This window comes from Heteronotia binoei, chromosome 2 (assembly GCF_032191835.1).
Source record: "Heteronotia binoei isolate CCM8104 ecotype False Entrance Well chromosome 2, APGP_CSIRO_Hbin_v1, whole genome shotgun sequence".
Classification (NCBI taxonomy): domain Eukaryota; kingdom Metazoa; phylum Chordata; class Lepidosauria; order Squamata; family Gekkonidae; genus Heteronotia; species Heteronotia binoei.
The window spans coordinates 4,272,835-4,296,311 of NC_083224.1; positions in this window are offsets into that span (position 1 = coordinate 4,272,835).

Here is a 23,477-nt window from a genome sequence, read left to right on the forward strand (position 1 = left end):
TTGGCCTTGATTGGCTGGCAGGGTCTTTAATGCTGCTGGAGGCCTTCCTTTAGGGGGATTAGCCTTTTACCCTCCTGGTCACCTGGGTCTGAGAGTTTTAAATTTTCTGTCTCTGTTATATGACAATGATGCTCATGTATCTTATAGAGTCTCTTTGTTTGCCCCTGCAGCTAAGAAGATAAGAGCAAGAGTGATATCAAATGTAACTTTGATTGCCAGTTTGGTGTAGTGGTTAAGTGCACGGACTGTTATCTGGGAGAACCGGGTTTGATTCCCCACTCCTCCACTTGCAGCTGCTGGAATGGCCTTGGGTTAGCCATAGCTCTGGCAGAGGTTGTCCTTGAAAGGGCAGCTTCTGTCAGAGTTCTCTCAGCCCCACCTTCCTCACAGGGTGTCTGTTGTGGGAGGAGAAGATATAGGAGATTGTATGATGCTCTGAGTCTCTGAGATTCAGAGTGAAGGGTGGGGTATAAATCCAATATCATCCATCAACCACTTCTTGAGGTCGGCCCTTCTGGGGAACTTTTAAGATGTTTTCTGGGACCATTGGTGCCTGTGTTCTGTTTTGTAATGGCCAATGGCTATACAGAATAAATTTCTGACTGACTGAAACTTTGCTATTGGCATTGATATTCTTTTTTCTCTGTCATCAGACAGTGATTTGTTACTCTTTCAACTTGTTCTGAATACACTTTGTGAGGTTTTTTCAAAGCTGAAGTGTGGAACATTTTTGTTAATCAGTGTGTCTTCCATCCCAGAGCGGAACCGGAGACTGGGGAGGTGGGCCTTTGAAGGAGGGAGGGCTTTAATTCTTGTTAATCCAACAAACCACTCCTTGCCAACTCGAGGCCAGGCGCCCCTGCAACTTTTGACGTGCAGAGCCGGGGTTGGGGGGGAAGAGAAGCTCCAAGTCCACGAAGTATTATACTATTAACTACTTACACATAACTATCTGGTCATCTGAATTGGAACATGGTGTATCAAAAACTGAAATGGAGCCAAAGGGCCATGGCTCAGTGGTGCGGGGCTGTTTCACGCACACTGAAAAATGCACTTTCTATGCACTTTGCAACTGGAGTTTACTGTGCGAAAGGTAGGGTGGCCAGACCGTCCCGGTCACCCGGGAAAGTCCCGGTTCTGGCCCCCAATTCCCGGCTCCCGGGCTGGCTATACCGGGACCATTAGAAGTCCCGGTTTAGCCAGCGGGGAGCTGGCGGGCAGTGCGCGCGGGCGGGGAAGGCGGCGAGTGAGGGAGCCACCGTCCCTGCGCGTGCGCACGGCGGTGTGGTGGGCTCTGCGCATGTGCGGGGCCCGCCACAATGCCGTTCGCACGCGCAGGGACGCTGGCTCCCTCACTCGCTGCCTTCCCCGCCCGCGCGCGGGGCCCGGCGGCCGTGTCGGAGGCCAGGGAGGCGGCGGAGAGGCCGGCGCTGGTTGCTGGAGGCCCGCGCGCATGGCCCGGCGGCGCGCGGGCCTCCAGCGACCAGCGCCGGCCTCCAGCGACCAGCGCCGGCCTCCAGCGACCAGCGCCGGCCTCCAGCGACCAGCGCCGGCCTCCAGCGACCAGCGCCGGCCTCCAGCGACCAGCGTCGGCACGGGCCTCCGCCCTCCAGCGACCAGCGCGGCGCGGGCCTCCAGCGACCAGCGGACCAGTGCGGGCCTTCGCTGCGAAGAAGGTAAGCAGGCAGGCAGGGAGGGAGGGGGCCGAAAGCGGGGGGAGGCGGCTGGCGGGAGGGGGCGGCCGGCTTTCCTTCCTTCCCTCCTTCCTTCCCTCCCTCCCTCCTTCCTTCCTTCCTTCCTTGTTTCCCTCCCTCCCTCCTTCCCTCCCTCCTCCCTTCCTTCCCTCCCTCCTTCCTCCCTCCCTCCTTCCTTCCTTCCTTCCTTCCCTCCTTCCCTCCCTCCCTCCTCCCTTCCTTCCCTCCCTCCTTCCTTCCTCCCTCCCTCCTTCCTTTCTTCCTTCCTTCCCTCCCTCCCTCCTCCCTCCCTCCTTCCTTCCTCCCTCTTTCCTTTCTTCCTTCCTTCCCTCCCTCCCTCCTCCCTTCCTTCCCTCGCTCCCTCCTTCCTTCCCTCCCTCCCTCCTTCCTTCCTTCCTTCCTTCCTTGTTTCCCTCCTTCCTTCCCTCCCTCCTCCCTTCCTTCCCTCCCTCCTTCCTCCCTCCCTCCCTCCTTCCTTCCTTCCTTCCTTCCTTCCCTCCTTCCCTCCCTCCCTCCTCCCTTCCTTCCCTCCCTCCTTCCTCCCTCCCTCCTTCCTTTCTTCCTTCCTTCCTTCCCTCCCTCCCTCCTCCCTCCCTCCTTCCTTCCTCCCTCCTTCCTTTCTTCCTTCCTTCCCTCCTTCCCTCCCTCCCTCCTCCCTTCCTTCCCTCGCTCCCTCCTTCCCTCCCTCCTTCCTTCCTTTCTTCCTTCCCTCCCTCCCTACTCCCTTCCCTCCTTCCTTCCTTCCTTCCTTCCTTCCTTCCTTCCTTCCTTCCTTCCTTCCTTCCTTCCTTCCTTCCTTCCTTCCTTCCTTCCTCCCTCCCTCCCTCCCTCCTTCCTTCCTTCCTTCCTTCCTTCCTTCCGTGGCTCTCAAATATCCAATGTTCATGTCTTGCGGCTCTCAAACATCTGACCTTTATTCGGTGTTGCTCTTTTGTTAAGCAACTCTGGCCACCCCTGGAGTAGACAATACTGACTTTGGTGGACCCAAGCACTGATTCAGTGTAAGGGAGCTTTGTGTTTGTGTCTTCTGGTGCAATTTTGTTCTCAAATCCTGTATTTACTTCATCAGTATATGGGATAAGGCACTTTCTCAACTGTGCTGCATAATGCAGCCTATTTATTTTGTCCTGTTGGCTCTGTTGCTTCTATCTGCGCCACCTTCATCACTTTCGGGGTGTGGATCCCCCAGTGGGGTGGTCTCCGGACTCCCTCCGCCGGCTGTTTCTGATAGCCCTGCGCCCCCTCTTTCATTTGATATGTGTCCCATGCGGGTGCCACCCTCCTGCCGGGAGATGCCGCAAAATGAGCCCCCTTGAGGCTTATGGCGGCAGGGCTCGGGGGAAGCGAGCTAGACTGCTGTTCTTTTGAGGGGTTATAGAGTGCTTCGAGCCCGTCCCTGTGGCATCGGTCCCATGGTTGTGGGACCCAGGGGGCCGGCGCAGCGGCCGGCTGAAGCAGCCTGTCGGTCACTTCCGGGTTCCTGTCCTGCATCTCCACCTGTGTTATTAGTGACAGGCTGCTTCGGCAGGCCGCTGCGCCGGCCCCCTGGGTCCCACAACGATGGGACCGATGGCACAGGGACGGGCACACACATTCCTTCCCCCCTCAAGGTGTCCCTGGCTGGCCTGCAGATATTATGGCCACCCTAGCGAAAGGCCAGAATTCACTTGCGAACGGTCAGTATAGTGGATTGAAGCACTGTTTTTTAAAATGTCTGAAACCGCCTGCAGTACCTGCTTGGCATGTAGAAGTTCCCAGGGTCTTTTATGCCTTTTGATAAATGGGTTTTCCATCATAGGAAATTTTTTCTTCTCTTTTGTTTGGGTTTTTTTTCCTTTTTTAACATTTTTTCTCCAACTAATGCCTGGTATCTGAAGAGGTGGGCAGTGACCCACAAAGCTCACACCCTGCCACCAATTTTGTTAGTCGTTAAGGCTTCTAGTGTCCCATACGTCACAGCCGGGATCCCAATTGAAGTGCCGGCCCAACATAGAAGCATAGAATTGGAAGCGACCTCCAGGGTCCTCTAGTCCAACCCCCTGCACAATGCAGGAAACTCACAAACACCTCCCCCCTAAATTCACAGGATCTCCATTGCTGTCAGATAGCCATCTAGCCTCTGTTCAGAAATCTCCAAGGAAGGAGAGCCCACCACCTCCCAAGGAGGAAGCCTGTTCCACTGAGGAATCACTCTAACAGTCAGGAAGTTCTTCCTAATGTTGAGCCTCTTTTGATTTAATTTCAACTCGTTGGTTCTGGTCCTACCTTCCGGGGCCACAATATAATTCCCCACCATCCTTTGTAGGACAGCCCTTCAAGTACTTGAAGATGGTGCTCCTATCACCTCTCAGCTGCCTCTTCTCCAGGCTAAACATGCCCAACTCCTTCAGCCTTTCCTTATAGGACGTGGTCTCTGGACCCCTCACCATCTTTGTCGCCCTTCTCTGGACCCGTTCCAGCTGGTCTATATCCTTCTTAAAATGTGGTGCCCAAAACTGAGCACAAAACTCCAGATGACGTCTAACCAGAGCAGAGTAAAGCGATACCATCACATCACATGATCTGGACAGTACTGTTGATACAGCCCAAAATTGCATTTGCCTTTTTAGCCACCGCATCACAGCGCATGGCACTCTAGGCAGGCTTCCTGTCTGCTGCCCCCTGGCCCTCGCAATGTGGTGCTGCACTCTGCCGCCCCCCCACCCCCCGCGCAGGAGGCTCGGCTTCCTCCCCCGTTCTCCCCCCTGCCACCACTGCCCACCTTCCCTCGCTCCCTGGCACTCAGTGGAGCTGTGCTCCGTCGCTCCTCCTCAGAGGCGCGCTGAGTCATGCTGGATCCTACCGAGGCTGGACCCTACCAGCTTTGATGCGCCGGCAACCCATCTTATGCTTTGAAGCCCACGCGGGAGAAGGCTTCTCCCCCCTCCTTCCTGGAACCAGAAGTGAGGAGGAGCGAAGCCTTCTCCCACGTGGGCTTCGAAGCGGTAGATGGCATTGAAGCGGGTCGGGCCCAGCCTCGGCGCAGCTTGGCGTGGTTTTGGGGGGGGAGCACAGCTGCATTGCAGCCCTGGGGAGGTAGGGAAGGTGCGGGGGCAAACTAGGCGGCTGTCGTGGGCACCGGGAGAGCTCAATATGGCTCCCCCTCCTTCTGCTGGCCTAGGCAACCGCCTAGTTCGCCTCGTGAGCGAGCCAGCCCTGCCCAATTGGACTCTTGGATGTTAAGAACATAAGAGAAGCCATGTGGGATCAGGCGTCATCAGTGGAAGCAGAACACTAGGAGCCCTATAAGCCACCGGGTATAGATGGAGCTCTCTGTCTGGGGCAGTGATGCTCTGTATTCTTGGTGCTTGGAAGGGCACAGTGGGAGGGCTTCTAATGTCCTGGCCCCACAGATGGTCGTCCTGATGGCGCCTGTTTTTTTCGTCCTTTGAGTGACACAGAGTGTTGGACTGGAGGGGCCGCGGGCCTGATCCAACAGGCCTTCTCTTATGTTCTTATGTGACACAGAGTATAGGACTGGAGGGGCCGCGGGCCTGATCCAACAGGCCTTCTCTTATGTTCTTATGTGACACAGAGTGTAGGACTGGAGGGGCCATTGGCCTGATCCAACAGGGCTTCTCTTATGTTCTTATGTGACACAGAGTGTAGGACTGGAGGGGCCATTGGCCTGATCCAACAGGGCTTCTCTTATGTTCTTATGTGACACAGAGTGTAGGACTGGAGGGGCATTGGCCTGATCTAACAGGGCTTCTCTTATGTTCTTATGTGACACAGAGTGTTGGACTGGATGGGCAATTGGCCTGATCCAACAGGGCTTCTCGTGTTCTTATGTGAATCAAAGTGTTGAACAGGAGGGGCCATTGGCCTGATAAAACATGGCTTCTCTTATGTTCTTATGTGACACAGAGTGTTGGACTGGATGGGCCAGTGGCCTGATCCAACAAGGCTTCTCTTATGTGACACAGAGTGTTGGACTGGATGGGCCATTAGTCTGATCCAACAGGGCTTCTCTTATGTGACACAGAGTGTTGGACTGGAGGGTCCACTGGCCTAATACAACAGCGCTTCTCTTATATTCTTATGTGACAGAGTGTTGGACTGGAGGGGCCACTGGCCTGATCCAACAGGGCGTCTCTTATGTTCTTATGTGATACAGAGTGTTGGACTGGAAGGGCCATTGGCCTGATCTAAAATGGCTTCTCTTATGTTCATTTGTGACACAGAGTGTTGGACTGGATGGGCCATTGGCCTGATCCAACATGGCTTCTCTTATGTTCTTATGTGACACAGTGTTGGACTGGAGGGGCCGCGGGCCTGATCCAACAGGGCTTCTCTTATGTTCTTATGTGACACAGAGTGTTGGACTGGAGGGGCCACTGGCCTGATCCCACAGGGCTTCTCTTAAGTTCTTATGTGACACAGAGTGTTGGACTGGATGGGCCATTGGCCTGATCCAACAGGGCTTCTCTTCTGTTCTTATGTGACACAGAGTGTTGGACTGGAGGGGCCATTGGCCTCATCCAACAGGGCTTCTCTTATGCTCTTATGTGACACAGAGTGTTGGACTGGATGGGCCACTGGCCTGATCCAACAGGGCTTCTCTTATGTTCATATGTGACACAGAGTGTTGGACTGGAGGGGCCACTGGCCTCATCCAACAGGGCTTCTCTTATGTTCTTATGTGACACAGAGTGTTGGACTGGATGGGCCACTGGCCTCATCCAACAGGGCTTCTCTTATGTTCTTATGTGACACAGAGTGTTGGACTGGAGGGGCCACTGGCCTGATCCAACAGGGCTTCTCTTATGTTCTTATATGACACAGAGTTCTGGACTGGATGAGCCACTGGCCTGAATGCTTAGAATCACATCACTCTACAATTCATACAATGTCAGTCATCAATGGCTGGCGTTCCTTGCCTTACTGAGCGGCAAGGAATTACAGCCATTGATGACTGACATTGTTTGAATTGTAGAGTGATGTGATTTGGTGTCTGAGTCCCTACAACACGCTAGCACCTGAGGAAGCATTCGAAAAACAGATATCCGAGCGATGTGCTGTCACACTGGACCTGGGGACTACCTGTGGATTTTTTTGAAAGAGATGTAGAATCCACCCTGATTTCAAGACAAACTGTGTATGCACCTTTAATGAGCTGTTTTGGGATGCTGGAAGCTGAAGGTGCCAGTGAGTCATCATATGTGAAACAAATTTCATGATATCAAGTGCTTAGGAATAGATATAACATTTTGTAACATTTGCAGTGTTTTGTGGTTGTTTTGCTGACAGGTTTTTGGTTTAGTTCTTCATGAACAACTTCCCTTTAATTCAGTACTGGCTCCAGGTGGGGACATTCCTGGAGATTTTGGGGGTGGAGCCAGCGGAGGAGAGAGGCCTCAGTGGGGTGCAGGGTGGCCAGCTGCGTGTTGGGAAAGAGCTGGAGATTTGGGGGTGGAGCCAGCGGAGGAGAGAGGCCTCAGTGGGGTGCAGGGTGGCCAGCTGCGTGTTGGGAAAGAGCTGGAGATTTTTTGGGGTGGAGCCTGGGGAGGAGAGAGGCCTCAGTGGGGTGCAGGGTGGCCAGCTGCGTGTTGGGAAAGAGCTGGAGATTTGGGGGTGGAGCCTGGGGAGGAGAGAGACCTCAGAGGGTTGCAGGGTGGCCAGCTGTGTGTTGGGAAAGAGGTGGAGATTTGGAGGTGGAGCCAGCGGAGGAGGGAGACCTCAGTGGGGTGCAGGGTGGCCAGCTGTGTGTTGGGAAAGAGGTGGCGATTTGGGGGCGGAGCCAGCGGAGGAGGGAGACCTCAGTGGGGTGCAGGGTGGCCAGCTGTGTGTTGGGAAAGAGCTGGAGATTTGGGGGCGGAGCCAGCGGAGGAGGGAGACCTCAGTGGGGTGCAGGGTGGCCAGCTGTGTGTTGGGAAAGAGCTGGAGATTTGGGGGTGGAGCCAGTGCAGGAGGGAGACCTCAGTGGGGTTCAGGGTGGCCAGCTGTGTGTTGGGAAAGAGATGGAGATTTCGAGGCGGAGCCTGGTGAGGGCGGAGTTTGGGGAGGAGAGCTCATCAGGGCACAGGGCTATAGGGCTCGACCGCTGAAGCAGGGAATCTGATCTCTCTAGTCAACTATCAAACAGCAGCAATGCCAGGAGATCCCTCCCCAGGCCCTAACTGGAGGTTGGCAACCCTAGTTGCGGTGCAATGCCATGGAGTCCGTCCATCGCCCCCCCCCCCCCAAAGTATCCATTGGATCTGTAGCCTGGAGAGGGTGAGCTGAAATTCCAAGAGATCTCCAAGCCCCACCTAGAGGTTTGCAACTCCACCAGCCCACCCTTTCCCGTATGCTCCCTACAAAATGCGCTGGGCGCTCATTGGACTGCATTTGCTTATCCTTAGCACCAGTCAGGCCGGCCCTTCCGTTCCCCTCTGCTCCCCCCCCCCCCGGGCCTGTACTCACAGGGGGCCCATGAGGGCACTGCCCCCTGACTTCCGGGCTGGGCCTCCTGACTTCCAGAAGGCCCTCTGGGGCACAGCCTCTCTCTCTCTCTGTCCATGGCTGTGCTGGGGAAGGAGGAGGAGCAGGTGGTGGAGGCAGCTGAATGGAATGGACCAGGAAGGGGAGGAAGGGATCCAGCTGCTGGCTGCTTGCACACTGCAGTCCCGTCTTGACTCCAAAGTTTTAGGATTGGCTGCCTCGACTTGGCCACTTTCAGAACCTCCAGCTTTTGCTCCAACCCCAGAAAGCTTCTGAGAAGCAGTAAGCCCCATTGTGGCTGGGAAAGGGGCTCCCTGACTTTTTAAAAAGCCCCCCCCCCGCCGACTTCTAGAATCCTGACTACACCCCTGGCTCCCCCCCCCCCCCGCCCCGGTGGGGCTTCTCTTGACCACTCTCCGGACAGGCAGGTATTTCGGGTAAAACAATTTTTATTATTTAGCAACATTAATCAATTACTATCCAAAAATAAATATCAGAATATTGCATTACATTTCCCATCTCCCTCTCCCCTTTCTGTGACTTCCCCGGTGCATTCTACTTAAAATATAAAAAAAGTAAACGGTAATATTAACCTTTTAAAAACCTGTTTATAAAAAAGAACTTATAACTATAATAAAATACAAAGAAGAGCAAAATTACTTACTACTACCTTCATTAATAATCCATTTATAGTATTATTATACTTAATTCTTAACATTGCCTATCTTAATTGTAGTCCATTGGTCCCAAACCTTATAAATGAAAAACATTATATATTTCTATAGTTAACTAAAACACTTGATAGCACTTTACTTTAAAAGAAAAAAATTAATCATTATTAAAAATCACCAAGTGTCCTTTTACCTTCCACTGTTTTTCAATATACTTTTGAAATTTCTCCCATTCCTTGTTAAACTTATCTATGTCAAGTTCTTTTAATACTTTAGTAAGCTTGTCCATTTTGCTCCAATGCATAATTTTCTGGTATTTTGTTTTGCTTCCACAACTGCGCATATAATGTCCGTGCAGCTGAAAGCATGTACCAAAGTAATGTTCTATCTTGTTTCGAAAAATTTTCCATTTGTAATCCCAACAAAAAGATTTCTGGTGCCTTCTTTATATTGTAACCCAAAATCTTTGTAATTTCTTGCTGAATCATTTGCCGAAATGGTATAGCCTTTTCACAAGTCCACCAATTTTCTTTGATGTTATTGCATGTCGATATTTTCATAGAGGTCTTTCATAAATATTCCCATTGTTCCATCTGAATGTCTTTATGTTAATTGCCCACTTTATCATTTGAGATTTAATCACTTTATCCTCTGTAGACCATTTCAATAATAATTTATATATCTTCAAAATCATTTTTTCATTATCGTCAAACAGCATTCTTTCCAGTTCAGTTTGATCTTGTCTTATTCCATCATTTCTAATATCTTGTTCAAGCAGACTTTTAATTTGTTGCAATTGAAACCAATTGTATTTATAATCCAATTCTTCCACTGATTTTAATTCCACCTTGCCGCCTTCTATTTTTAGCAATTGTTTGTATGTTATCTGTTTTTCTTCCTGAATATCAGAATATAATTTTATTACTTCTGTCGGCACAATCCAAAGCGGTTTCCTCTCATCACCATATTTCTTGCATTTCAACCAAGTTTTTAACAAATTACTTTTTATATAATGGTGTGAGAAAAAACCACCCATCTTACTTTTTCCATAGCACAAATATGCATGTCAACCAAAACTATTTCCATGGCCTTCTAATGTTAATAATTTTTTATTTAATAACATTATCCATTTCTTTATCCACACCAAACAAACTGCATCATGATATAATTTTAAATCCGGCACTTGAAAACCTCCCCTTTCCTTTGCATCAGTCAGGAACTTCATTTTAATTCTTGGTTTCTTGCCAGCCCATATAAATTCTGAAAGTTTCCTCTGCCATTTGTTAAATTGTTTATCTTCTTTCACTATTGGAATTGTTTGGAATAAGAACCTGGCAGGTATTTCAACATGCCAGGTAGGGTTGCCAATCCCCAGGAGGGTAAGAGAACCAGGGAGAATCAGGGGGAGATAGCAAACCAAACAAATACCGTGATACAATAAGGAAGAAACCATCAAATTCACTTATACAAATTTATCAAAAATTATCATAACTATAGCGATATCAATTTCTGATAAATCTGTATACGTGAATTTGATGCTTTCTTCGTTATTTGTTTGGTTTGCTGCAATCCCCAGGTGGGGGCAGGGGATCCCCCAGTCTGAAGGCCCTCTCCCCGCTTCAGGGTCATCAGAAAGCAAGGGGGAAGGAAAATTATTATTATTAATCGTTCTCCATTATTCCCTATGGAGAACGATTTCCATAGGGTATAATACAGAATTGATCCGCCGGTATCTGGGGCTGAAGGGGGGGGGGGCTTAAGGTTGGGGTACCAAATTTGCAGCATAGTATCCAGTGCCTCTCTCCAAAACACCTTCCAAGTTTCAAAAAGATTGGACCAGGGGGTCCAATTCTATAAGACCCCAAAGAAAGTGCCCATATCCTTATTGTTTCTAATGGAGGGGAGGCATTTAAAAGGTGTGCAGTGGTATCTCTCAATGCAATGGCCAGAACTCCCTTTCGAGTTCAACGGTGCTTGTCACACACTTGTTCCTGGCTCCACCCCCAAAGTCTCCTGGCTCCACCCCCAAAGTCCCCGGATTTTTCTTGCATGGGACTTAGCAACCCTAACCAGGCGCCGAACTTCACCCGCTGAGTTTCTGCCTGCCCTGCTGCAAGGCAGACAAGCGCCCGAGCTCTGCAAGGAAACGGGAGCGGGAGAAGGCCGGGCGGGGCTAAGAGACTGCGGATGGCAAGGAGCCCCGCCCACCTGCAAGGAAGGGAGGAGGGAGGGAGGCCGGTGCCGCTGGGCCAGGCAGGGGCGGGGAGGCCGGAACTCTTAAGGCGCGGAACCCAGGAGCTGGAGAGCGGTTTCCCGGCGAGGCCGGTGCACTGTGGCTGCTGCGCCCGGAAGCCCTGGGGGAACCGAGCCGGCGGACAGGCAGGAAGGAGGGAGGAAGGAAGGAAGAAAGAGGGAGGGAGGGAGGCCGGTGCCGCCGGGCGAGAACTCTTGGAGGAGGCCGGAACTCTTGGGGACGGAACCCAGGGGCCGGGGAGGGTCTCCCGGCGAGGCCGGCGCGCTGTGGCTGCTGCACCCGGAGGCCCTGGGGGAACGGAGCCGGCGGACTGGTGAGTCTTGCAGCCCCCTCCTGCTGCTCTTGCTCCCCGAAGGCAGCCCCGCACGCTCAATGCACGGAGCCCAGCGAAAGGAGGCGGGAGGGCTTGGCAAGCAGAGAGGGCTCCGGAGCCTGCAGGGAAGGACCCGCCTCTCCTTCCTGGGAGGGGTTTCAAGAGAGGCTGCGGGGCCCCCTGACAGCAAGGAGGGTCCTGTGGATTGAGGGGAGGGGCTTGTGAGTTCCCTGCATTGTGCAGGGGGTTGGACTAGATGACCCTGGAGGTCCCTTCCAGCTCTAGGATTCTGTGCGTTAACTGGGCTCTCCTTCCTTGGAGGTTTTCCAACAGAGGCTGGATGTCCCTCTGACAGCAATCAGAATCCTGTGGATTGAGGGGGAGGGGCTTGTGAGTATCCTGCAATTTGCAAGGGGTTGGAGTAGAGGACCCTGGAGGCCCCTTCCAACACTAGGATTCTGTAATTGAACTAGTCTCTCCTTCCTGGGAGGTGTTTCAACAGAGGCTGCATGGCTTTCTGACAGCAATGATGGCCCTCTGGATTGAGGGGGAGGGGCTTGTGAGTTCCCTGCATTGTGCAGCGGGTTGGACTAGAGGACCCTGGAGGTCCCTTCCAACTCTAGGATTCTATGCTTTAACTGGGCTCTCCTTCCTGGGAGGTGTTTCAACAGAGGCTGGATGTCCCTCTGACAGCAATGAGGGTCCTCTGGATTGAGGGGGAGGGGCTTGTGAGTTCCCTGCATTGTGTAGGAGCTTGGAGTAAATGACCCTCGAGGTCACTTCCAACTCTAGGATTCTATGCTTTAACTGGGCTCTCCTTTCTTCGAGGTTATTAAACAGAGGCTAGATGGCCATCTGTCAGCAATGAGGTTCCTGTGAATTTAGGGGTATGTGTTTGTGAGTTCCCTGCATTGTGCAGGGGGTTGGACTAGATGACCCTGGAGGTATCTTCTAACTCGAGGATTCTATGCTTTAACTGGGCTCTCTTTCCCGGGAGGTTCTTCAACAGAAGCTGGATGGTCCTCTGACAGCAATGGGGATCCTATGGATTGAGGGGGAGTGGTTTGTGAGTTCGTTGCATTGTGCAGGAGGTTGGACTAGATGACCCTGGAGGTCCCTTCCAACTCTAGGATTCTATGCTTTAACTGGGCTCTGCTTCCTTGGAGGTTTTTCAGCAGAGGCTGGATGGCCCTCTGACAGCATTTTGGGTCCCGTGGATTGAGGGGGAGGGGCTTGTGAGTTCCCTGCATTGTGCAGGGGGTTGGACTAGATGACCCTGAAGGTGCCTTCCAGCTGTAGGATTCTTTGCTTTAACTGGGCTCTCCTTCCTTGGAGGTTTTCCAACAGAGGCTGGATGGCCCCCTGACAGCAATGAGGGTTCTGTGGATTGAGGGGGAGGGGCTTCTGAGTTCCCTGCATTGTGCAGGGGGTTGGACTAGATGACCCTGGAGGTCCCTTCCAGCTCTAGGATTCTATGCTTTGCCTGCGCTCTCTTTCCTGGGAGGTTTTTCAACAGAGGCTAAGTGGCCCTCTGACAGTAATGAGGGTCCTGTGGATTGAGGGGGAGGGGTTTGTGAGTTCCCTGCATTGTGCAGGGGGTTGGACTAGATGACTCTGGAGATCCCTTCCAGCTCTAGGATTCTATGCTTTAACTGGCCTCTCCTTCCTGGGAGGTTTTTCAACATCGGCTGGATGGCCCCCTGACAGCAATGAGGGTCCTGTGGATTGAGGGGGAGGGGCTTGTGAGTTCCCAGCGTTTTGCAGGGGGTTGGACTAGATGACCCTGGAGGTCCCTTCCAACTCTAGGATTCTGTGCTTTAACTGGGCTCTCCTTCCTTGGAGGTTTTCCAACAGAGGCTGGATGGCCCCCTGACAGCAATGGTGGTTCTGTGGATTGGGGAGGAGGGGCTTGTGAGTTCCCTGCAATGTGCAGGGGGTTGGACTAGATGACCCTGGAGGTCTCTTCCAACTCTAGGAGTCTATGGTTTAACTGGGCTCTCTTTCCTGGGAGGTTTTTCAACAGCGCCTGGATGGCCCTCTGACAGCAATGAAGGTGCTGTAGATTGAGGGGGAGGGGATTGTGAGTTCCCTGCATTGTGCAGGGGGTTGGACTAGATGACCCTGGAGGTCTCTTCCAACTCTAGGAGTCTATGCTTTAACTCGGCTCTTTTTCTTGGGAGGTTTTTCAGCAGAGCCTGGATGGCCCTCTGACAGCAATGAGGGTCCTTTGGATTGAGGGGGAGGGGCTTGTGAGTTCCCTGCATTGTGCAGGGGGTTGGACTAGATGACCCCGGAGGTCCCTTCCAGCTCTAGGATTCTATGTTTTGCCTGCGCTCTCTTTCCTGGGAGGTTTTTCAACAGAGGCTTGATGGCCCTCTGACAGCAACGAGGGTCCTGTGGATTGCGGGGGGGGGGGGGGGGTCTCTTGAGTTCCCGTCATTGTTCAGGGAGTTGGACTAGAGGACCCTGGAGGTGCCTTCCAACTCTAGGATTCTATGCTTTAACTGGGGCTCTCCTTCCTGGGAGGTTTTTCAACAGATGCTGAATGGCCCTCTGACAGGAACGAGGGTCCTGTGGATTGAGGGGGAGAGGCTTGTGAGTTCCCAGCGTTTTGCAGGGGGTTGGAATAGTTGACCCTGGAGGCCCCTTCCAACTCTAGGATTCTATGCTTTAACTGGGCTCTCCTTTCTGGGAGGTTTTTCAACATCGGCTGGATGGCCCTCTGACAGCAATGAGGGTCCTGTGGATTGAGGGGGAGGGTCTCTTGAGTTCCCTGCATTGTTCAGGGAGTTGGACTAGAAGACCCTGGAGGTGCCTTCCAACTCTAGGATTCTATGCTTTAACTGGGGCTCTCCTTCCTTGGAGGTGTTTCATGAGAGACTGCATGGCCCTCTGACAGCAATGAGGATTGAGGGGGAGGGGCTTTGAAGTTTCCTGCATTGTGCAGGGGGTTGGACTAGATGACTCTGGCGGTCCCTTCCAACTCTAGGATTCTATGCTTTACCTGGGCTCTCTTTCCCGGGAGGTTTTTCAACAGAGCCTTTATAGCCCTCGGAGAGCAATGAGGGTCCTGTGGATTGAGGGGGAGGGGCCTGTGAGTTCCCTGCATTGTGCAATGAGTTGGACTAGATGACCCTGGAGGTCCCTTCCAACTCTAGGATTCTATGCTTTAACTGGGCTCTCCTTCCTGGGAGGTGTTACAACAGAGGCTGCATGGCCCTCTGACAGCAATGTGGGTCCTGTGGATTGAGGGGGACGTGCTTGTGAGTTCCCTGCATTTTGCAGGGGGTTGGTCTAGATGACCCTGGAGGTCCCTTCCAACTCGAGTATTCTATGCTTTAACTGGGCTCTCCTTCCTGGGAGGTTTTCCAACAGAGGCTGCCTGTCCCCCTGACAGCAATGAGGGTCCTGTGGATTGAGAGGAGGGGCTTGTGAGTTCCCTGCATTGTGCAGGGGGTTGGACTAGATGACCCTGGAGGTCCCTTCCAACTCTAGGATTCTCTGCTTTCAGGGGCTTGGGTGATATTACAATGACTATTTTAATATTTGTGGAGGGTCATCCTCCTTACCTCATTGTTTGTACTTGTAAGCAGTTTTAGGGCTCCTGCCCCCCCCCCTTTTTCATGGCAGTATTTCTCGGTACTGAGATGATGCTGTTAGCCGCCCTGATCCTGCTCGGGCGGGGAGGGCGGGATACAAATAAAACTTTGTTGTTGTTGTTGTTGAGAAACGGCACCTGTTGTTGGGAGTTCTGCCAAGTGTCAGAAATACATAACACTTATGACAAATTTAAAAAGTCTATATTATATTCCTGACAGAGCGATTCCTCAGTGGAACAGGCTTCCTCGGGAGGTGGTGGGATCTCCTTCCTGGGAGGTGTTTCAAGAGAGGCTGCATGGCCCCCTGACAGCAATGAGCGTCCTGTGGATTGAGGGGGATGTGTTTGTGAGTTCCCTGCATTGTGCAGGGGGTTGGACTAGATGACCCTGGAGGTGCCTACCAACTCTAGGATTCTATGCTTTAACTGGGCTCTCCTTCCTGGGAGGTGTTTCAAGAGAGGCTGCATGGCCCCCTGACAGCAATGATGGTCCTGTGGATTGAGGGGGAGTGGCTTGTAAGTCCCTTGCATTGTGCAGGGGGTTGGACTAGATGACCCTGGAGGCTCCTTCCAGCTCTAGGATTCTATGCTTTGTGGGCTCTCTTTCCCACAAAGAGAGGTTTTTCAACAGACCCTGGGTGGCCCTCTGACAGCAATGAGGGTCCTGTGGATTGAGGGGGAGGGGCTTGTGAGTTCCCTGCATTGTGCAGTAGGTTGGACTAGATGACCCTGGAGGTTTCTTCCAACTCTAGGATTCTATGCTTTAACTGGGCTCTCCTTCCTTGCAGGTGTTTCAAGATAGGCTGGATGGCCTTCTGACAGCAATGAGGGTCTTGTGGATTTAGGGGGAGGGGCTTGTGAGTTCCCTGCATTGTGCAGGGTGTTGGACTAGATGACCCTGGAGGTCCCATCCAACTCTAGGATTCTATGCTTTAACTGGGCTCTTCTTCCTGGGAGGTTTTTCAACAGAGGCTGGGTGGCCCACTGACAGCAATGAGGGTCCTGTGGATTGAGGTGGATGTGTTTGTGTGTTCCCTGCATTGTGCAGGGGGTTGGACTAGATGACCCCGGAGGTCTCTTCCAACTCTACGAGTCTATGGTTTAACTGGGCTCTCTTTCCTGGGAGGTTTTTCAACAGCGCCTGGATGGCCCTCTGACAGCAATGGGGATCCTATGGATTGAGGGGGAGGGGTTTGTGAGTTCGCTGCATTGTGCAGGGGGTTAGACTAGATGACCCTGGCGATCCCTTCCAACTCTACGATTCTATGCTTTAACTGGACTCTCTTTCCTGTGAGGTTTTTCAACAGTGGTTGGATGGCCCTCTGACAGCAATGAGGGTCCTGTGGATTAAGGGTGTGTGGCTAGTGAGTTGCCTGCATTGTGCAATGGTTGGACTAGATGACCCTGGAGGTTTCTTCCAACTCTAGGATTCTATGCTTTAACTGGGCTCTCCTTCCTTGCAGGTGTTTCAAGAGAGGCTGGATGGCCTTCTGACAGCAATGAGGGTCTTGTGGATTTAGGGGGAGGGGCTTGTGAGTTCCCTGCATTGTGCAGGGTGTTGGACTAGATGACCCTGGAGGTCCCATCCAACTCTAGGATTCTATGCTTTAACTGGGCTCTTCTTCCTGGGAGGTTTTTCAACAGAGGCTGGGTGGCCCACTGACAGCAATGAGGGTCCTGTGGATTGAGGTGGATGTGTTTGTGTGTTCCCTGCATTGTGCAGGGGGTTGCACTAGATGACCCCGGAGGTCTCTTCCAACTCTACGAGTCTATGGTTTAACTGGGCTCTCTTTCCTGGGAGGTTTTTCAACAGCGCCTGGATGGCCCTCTGACAGCAATGGGGATCCTATGGATTGAGGGGGAGGGGTTTGTGAGTTCGCTGCATTGTGCAGGGGGTTAGACTAGATGACCCTGGCGATCCCTTCCAACTCTACGATTCTATGCTTTAACTGGACTCTCTTTCCTGTGAGGTTTTTCAACAGTGGTTGGATGGCCCTCTGACAGCAATGAGGGTCCTGTGGATTAAGGGGGTGTGGCTAGTGAGTTGCCTGCATTGTGCAAGGGTTGGACTAGATGACCCTGGAGGCCCCTTCCAACTCTAGGATTCTATGGTTTAACTGGGCTCTCTTTCCTGGGAGGTTTTTCAACAGAGGCTGGATGGCCCCCTGACAGCAATGAGCGTCCTGTGGATTGAGGTGGATGTGTTTGTGTGTTCCCTGCATTGTGCAGGGGGTTGGACTAGATGACCCCGGAGGTCTCTTCCAACTCTACGAGTCTATGGTTTAACTGGGCTCTCTTTCCTGGGAGGTTTTTCAACAGCGCCTGGATGGCCCTCTGACAGCAATGGGGATCCTATGGATTGAGGGGGAGGGGTTTGTGAGTTCGCTGCATTGTGCAGGGGGTTAGACTAGATGACCCTGGCGATCCCTTCCAACTCTACGATTCTATGCTTTAACTGGACTCTCTTTCCTGTGAGGTTTTTCAACAGTGGTTGGATGGCCCTCTGACAGCAATGAGGGTCCTGTGGATTAAGGGGGTGTGGCTAGTGAGTTGCCTGCATTGTGCAATGGTTGGACTAGATGACCCTGGAGGTTTCTTCCAACTCTAGGATTCTATGCTTTAACTGGGCTCTCCTTCCTTGCAGGTGTTTCAAGAGAGGCTGGATGGCCTTCTGACAGCAATGAGGGTCTTGTGGATTTAGGGGGAGGGGCTTGTGAGTTCCCTGCATTGTGCAGGGTGTTGGACTAGATGACCCTGGAGGTCCCATCCAACTCTAGGATTCTATGCTTTAACTGGGCTCTTCTTCCTGGGAGGTTTTTCAACAGAGGCTGGGTGGCCCACTGACAGCAATGAGGGTCCTGTGGATTGAGGTGGATGTGTTTGTGTGTTCCCTGCATTGTGCAGGGGGTTGGACTAGATGACCCCGGAGGTCTCTTCCAACTCTACGAGTCTATGGTTTAACTGGGCTCTCTTTCCTGGGAGGTTTTTCAACAGCGCCTGGATGGCCCTCTGACAGCAATGGGGATCCTATGGATTGAGGGGGAGGGGTTTGTGAGTTCGCTGCATTGTGCAGGGGGTTAGACTAGATGACCCTGGCGATCCCTTCCAACTCTACGATTCTATGCTTTAACTGGACTCTCTTTCCTGTGAGGTTTTTCAACAGTGGTTGGATGGCCCTCTGACAGCAATGAGGGTCCTGTGGATTAAGGGGGTGTGGCTAGTGAGTTGCCTGCATTGTGCAATGGTTGGACTAGATGACCCTGGAGGCCCCTTCCAACTCTAGGATTCTATGGTTTAACTGGGCTCTCTTTCCTGGGAGGTTTTTCAACAGAGGCTGGATGGCCATTTGTCAGCAATTAGGAACCTGTGAATTTAGGGGGAAGTGTTTGCGAGTTCCCTGCATTGTGCAGGGTGTTGGACTAGATGACCCTGGAGGCCCCTGGCGATTCCCTTGATGCCCTAGTTAACGCCTGGCAAGATTGGCTGTCTGGGGCAAGCAATGAGATCGCACCTCGGCGTCCTCTGCGCCCTCGTTCGAAGCTGGCTCCATGGTACACCTTGGAGCTTCGCCAGCTGAAACAAGGGCTTAGGCGACTAGAGAGGCAGTGGCGGCGCGCTCGTGACGAAGCGGCGAGAACATCTTATAGAGCGTTTATGAGGTCTTATGAGATGGCAGTCAAGGCTGCGAAGAAAAACTACTTCGCAGCCAAGATTGCGTCTGCAAATTCGCGCCCGGCACAATTGTTTAAAATAATTGGATGTTTAACCACACTGCCCCAGGGCAGTCCAAATGTCAGAGAATTGGAAATAGGCTGTGAGGCTTTTGCGAAATATTTTGCAGACAAAATCACGTCGCTCCGTCAGGACCTGGCCATCACATTGGATACCGTACATGAACCGGAGGCTCCGTGCCTGTCTTCTGGTTTAGTTCTGGATCACTTCAACCCACTCAGCCTGGAGGAAGTTGACGGAATTCCCTCCTCTGCACGCACAACAACTTGTGATTTGGACCCGTGCCCCTCTTGGCTAATTAAATCTTGCCTGAGGGAGCTTAGATGTCCTTTACGGGATATCATAAATAGATCCCTCTTGGAGGGGCGCTTTCCAACGTCCTTAAAAGAGGCTCTGGTCCGTCCCCTCCTGAAAAAAAGTACAGCAGATCCGGCCGAATTGGCAAACTACCGACCGGTCTCGAATTTACCGTTTTTAGGTAAAATTATAGAGAGGGCAGTGGTGCTGCAGTTGCAGGGCTTTCTGGATGACGCTTCCGTCCTAAACCCTTGCCAGTCCGGCTTTCGCCCAGGCCATGGGACGGAGACAGTGCTGGTCGCCTTGGCAGATGACCTCCAACGGCATCTGGATCGAGGTGGTGTGGCGGTGCTGATGTTGTTAGACCTGTCGGCCACGTTCGACACGGTTGACCATCGGCTACTGACCCGCCGCCTCGCCGATGTTGGGGTTAGGGGGTCGGCCCTTCAATGGCTTTCCTCCTTCGAGGATCGGGGACAAAGGGTGGCAATCGGAGGTGAGCTCTCCCAGAGACGCACACTACATTGTGGAGTGCCTCAGGGAGCAGTTCTCTCGCCGATGCTATTTAACATCTATATGCGCCCCCTTGCCCAGATTGCCGGGAAGTATGGGCTTGGGTGTCATCAATATGCAGATGACACCCAGCTCTATCTGCTAATGGACGGCTGGCCTGGCTGCGTCCCAGAGAATCTGGACCTGGCACTGCAGGCCTTGGAACTTGGTTAAGGCTGAGTGGGTTGAAACTGAATCCAGCGAAGACAGCGGTCCTTTGCTTGGGTCGGGGCGCTCTGGGGGGGTGGGGGGTGGAAATACCTCTCCTGGTCTTCGATGGGGCTCCATTGAAAGCGGCGCACCGAGTCGAAAGCCTCGGAGTCCTACTGGAGCCTTCATTATCAATGGAGGCCCAGATAGCAGCCACTGCCAAGTCTGCCTTTTTTCATCTGAGGCGGGCAAGGCGGTTGGCTCCCTTCCTAGAGCGTCAGGACCTGGCAACAGTGATCCATGCAACGGTCACCTCGAGGCTAGATTACTGTAATGCCCTCTACATGGGGCTGCCTCTGTGCCGAACCCGGAAGCTGCAGCTAGTGCAGAACGCGGCTGCCAGACTGCTGTTGGGGCTCCCAAAGTGGGAGCACATACAGCCGGGGCTGCGTGAACTGCACTGGCTGCCAGTTATATACAAGATTCGTTACAAAGTGCTGGTCATTACCTTTAAAGCCCTATATGGCCGAGGACCTGCCTACCTTAGGGACCGTCTCTCCCCGTACGAACCCCAGAAAGCCCTGAGGTCAGCAGGGAAGAACCTGCTGACTATTTCCGGGCCAAAAGACGCAAAACTCCAGAGTACCCGTACTCGGGCTTTCTCTGTTATGGCTCCACAGCTGTGGAATCAGCTTCCAGAAGAAATGCGGGCCCTGCGGGACTTTGAACAGTTCCACAGGGCCTGCAAGACCGTTCTCTTTCGAATGGCTTTCACTGAGTAAATTGCTAAGTAAATTCATCATCTGAATAGTGCCAACATATCAACTTACTAACACTAACTTATTATTTTTAGAATTTTAATAGTTTTTAATTACCTGCTGGTTTATATTGCTAATTATAACGTAATGTATTTTAACTCAATGTATAATTCAATGAATTTTGTTGTGAGCCGCCCTGAGCCTGCTCCGGCGGGGAGGGCGGGATATAAATAAAATGTGTTGTTGTTGTTGTTGTTATTGTAGGATTGTATCCTTTAACTGGGCTCTCTTTCCTGGGAGGTTTTTCAACAGAGTCTGGATGGCCCTCTGACAGCAATGAGGGTCCTGTGGATTGAGGGGGAGGGGCTTGTGAGTTCCCTGCATTGTGCAGGGGGTTGGACTAGATGACCCTGGAGGTATCTTCCAGCTCTAGGATTGTATGCTTTAACTGGGCTCTTCTTCCTGGGAGGTTTTTCAACAGAGTCTGGATAGCCCTCTGACAGCAATGAGGGTCCTGTGGATTGAGGGGGAGGGGCTTGTGAGTTCCCTCCATTGTGCAGGGGGTTGGACTAGATGACCCTGGAGGTCCCTTCCAGCTCTAGGATTCTATGCTTTAACTGGGCTCTCCTTCCTTGGAGGTTTTCCAACAGAGGCTGGATGGTCCTCTGATATCAATGAGGGTCCCTTGGATTGAGGGGGAGGGGCTTTGAAGTTTCCTGCATTGTGCACGGGGTTGTACTAGATGACCCTGGAGGTCCCTTCCAGCTCTAGGAGTCTATGCTTTAACTGGGCTCTCTTTCCTGGGAGGTTTTTCAACAGACGCTGGATGGCCCTCGGACAGCAATGAGGGTCCTGTGGATTGACGGGGAGGGGCTTGTGAGTTCCCATCATTGTGCAATGGGTTGGACTAGATGACCCTGGAGGTTTCTTCCAACTCTAGGATTCTATGCTTTAACGGGGCTCTCCTTCCTGGGAGGTGTTTCAAGAGAGGCTTCATGGCCCCCTGACAGCAATGAGGGTCCTGTGGATTGAGGGAGATGTGTTTGTGAGTTTCCTGCATTGTGCAGGGGGTTGGACTAGATTACCCTGGAGGTCTCTTCCAACTCTAGTATTCTATGTTTTAACTGGGCTCTCTTTCCTGGGAGGTGTTTCAACAGAGCCTGGATGGCCCTCGGACAGCAATGAGGGTCCTGTGGATTGGGAGGGGGGGTTGTGAGTTCCCTGCATTTTTCAGGGGGTTGGACTAGATGACCCCGGAGGTCCCTTCCAACTCTAGGATTCTATGTTTAACTGGGCTCTCTTTCCTGGGAGGTGTTTCAACAGAGCCTGGATGGCCCTCGGACAGCAATGAGGGTCCTGTGGATGGAGGGGGAGGTGCTTGTGAGTTCCCTGCATTGTGCAGGGGGTTGGACTAGAGGACCTTGGAGGTCCCTTGCAACCATAGGATTCTCTGCTTTCAGGGGCTTGGGTGATATTACAATGACTATTTTCATGTTTGTGGGGGGTCATCCTCCTTACCTCATTGTTTGTACTTGTAAGCAGTTTTAGGGCTCCTGCTCCCCCCCCCCTTTTTTCATGGCAGTATTTGTGGGTACTGAGAAACGGCACCTGTTGGTGGGAGTTCTGCCAAGTCCTGAGAGGAGAATTGGTGGGAAGCAGTGAAACTTTACATTTACTTATTTTTTTGATTTGTATCCGGTCCTCCCCGCCGAAGCAGGCTCATTTGAATACAGGCACTTTAAACAACAAGCAGCACTGGTTTTAGGGGCTCTTTTTAGGCATCGAGCACAATTTTGTGTAGTTTGGTGGCAGGAGATGCCGATTATAGGGGGTCACGTTCAAGCTGTGCACGCTTCTTCAGATACACCGAAATGGAGGCTAGCAGTCCATATCTATAGGAAGAGGGTGAGCAGCAGATTAGCACACATCACAGTGAAGATCTTTAAGAGTTGTGAGGACCCAACAGGGATAACAAGCTTAGTTTATATGGTCCTCGTATGCTACAGGATGGGACGGTACAGGATGTATAGCTTGGCACTGGTGAAGGGAGCGGGGCTCAGAGCCTTTCTCACCCGGACCATTGTAGGGACTGCATTTGTTTGTATCTAATTCTGGGGGGAAACATGGGGAAGCAAATAAATATATGGAAATTATAGACTGATGTGCAAATGTACCCTTTTTGATTGTGGAATGCTGAGGGTCATTAACTGTTGTCATGCTCTTCTCCCTGCAAGTGCACTGAGAGTTCTTTCTAGTTGAGAGGAGACTCCCGAGGAGCTGGTTTTCAGCCTACCCCAAAGATCTCCTCTTTGCTGGAGAGTCTAAGCTCGTAACATCCTTCAAGAGCCAAGCAGAGACAATTCACTTTCCCAAAGAACCAAGGAGGCATATCTAACATGGTTTGGTATGTTACATACATTACATTACATAGCAAAATGAAACTAAGCCTGATCTACAAACCACAAGAAGCACTTTTCTTCTGATCCACCAGGGCAATTCTCATTTGCTTTCCTCGTGACACGTAACTGTCTCTGTCTCTCTTTCCCCCACCGCAGAAAGAAGCCTCTCTTTATAGTCAAGTCACTAAAGGGACATTGACACAGTTGGAGGTGGCCCAAGAGAAGGGGAAGGAGATGGAAGAGCAGGACTCAGAAGGACCTGGAGCTGGGAAGATGGCAAGGAAAGGCCCCCATCCCATCCAAGCTGGGAGTAACGTTGAATTCTGGGAAAGCTCTGTGCCAGAGAACCTGGCTAAGGATATCGTGACCTCAGACACACATTTCCAACACTTCCAGCAGTTCTGCTACCGTGAGGCTGATGGGCCCCGAGAGGTTTGCAGCCAGCTCCATCGCCTTTGCAACCACTGGCTGGAGCCGGAGAGGCGCACCAAGAAGCAGGTCCTGGACGTGGTGGTTCTGGAGCGGTTCTTGGCCCTCCTGCCCCAGGAAATGCAGTGCTGGGTCAGAGGATGTGGGCCGGAGACCAGTTCCCAGGCG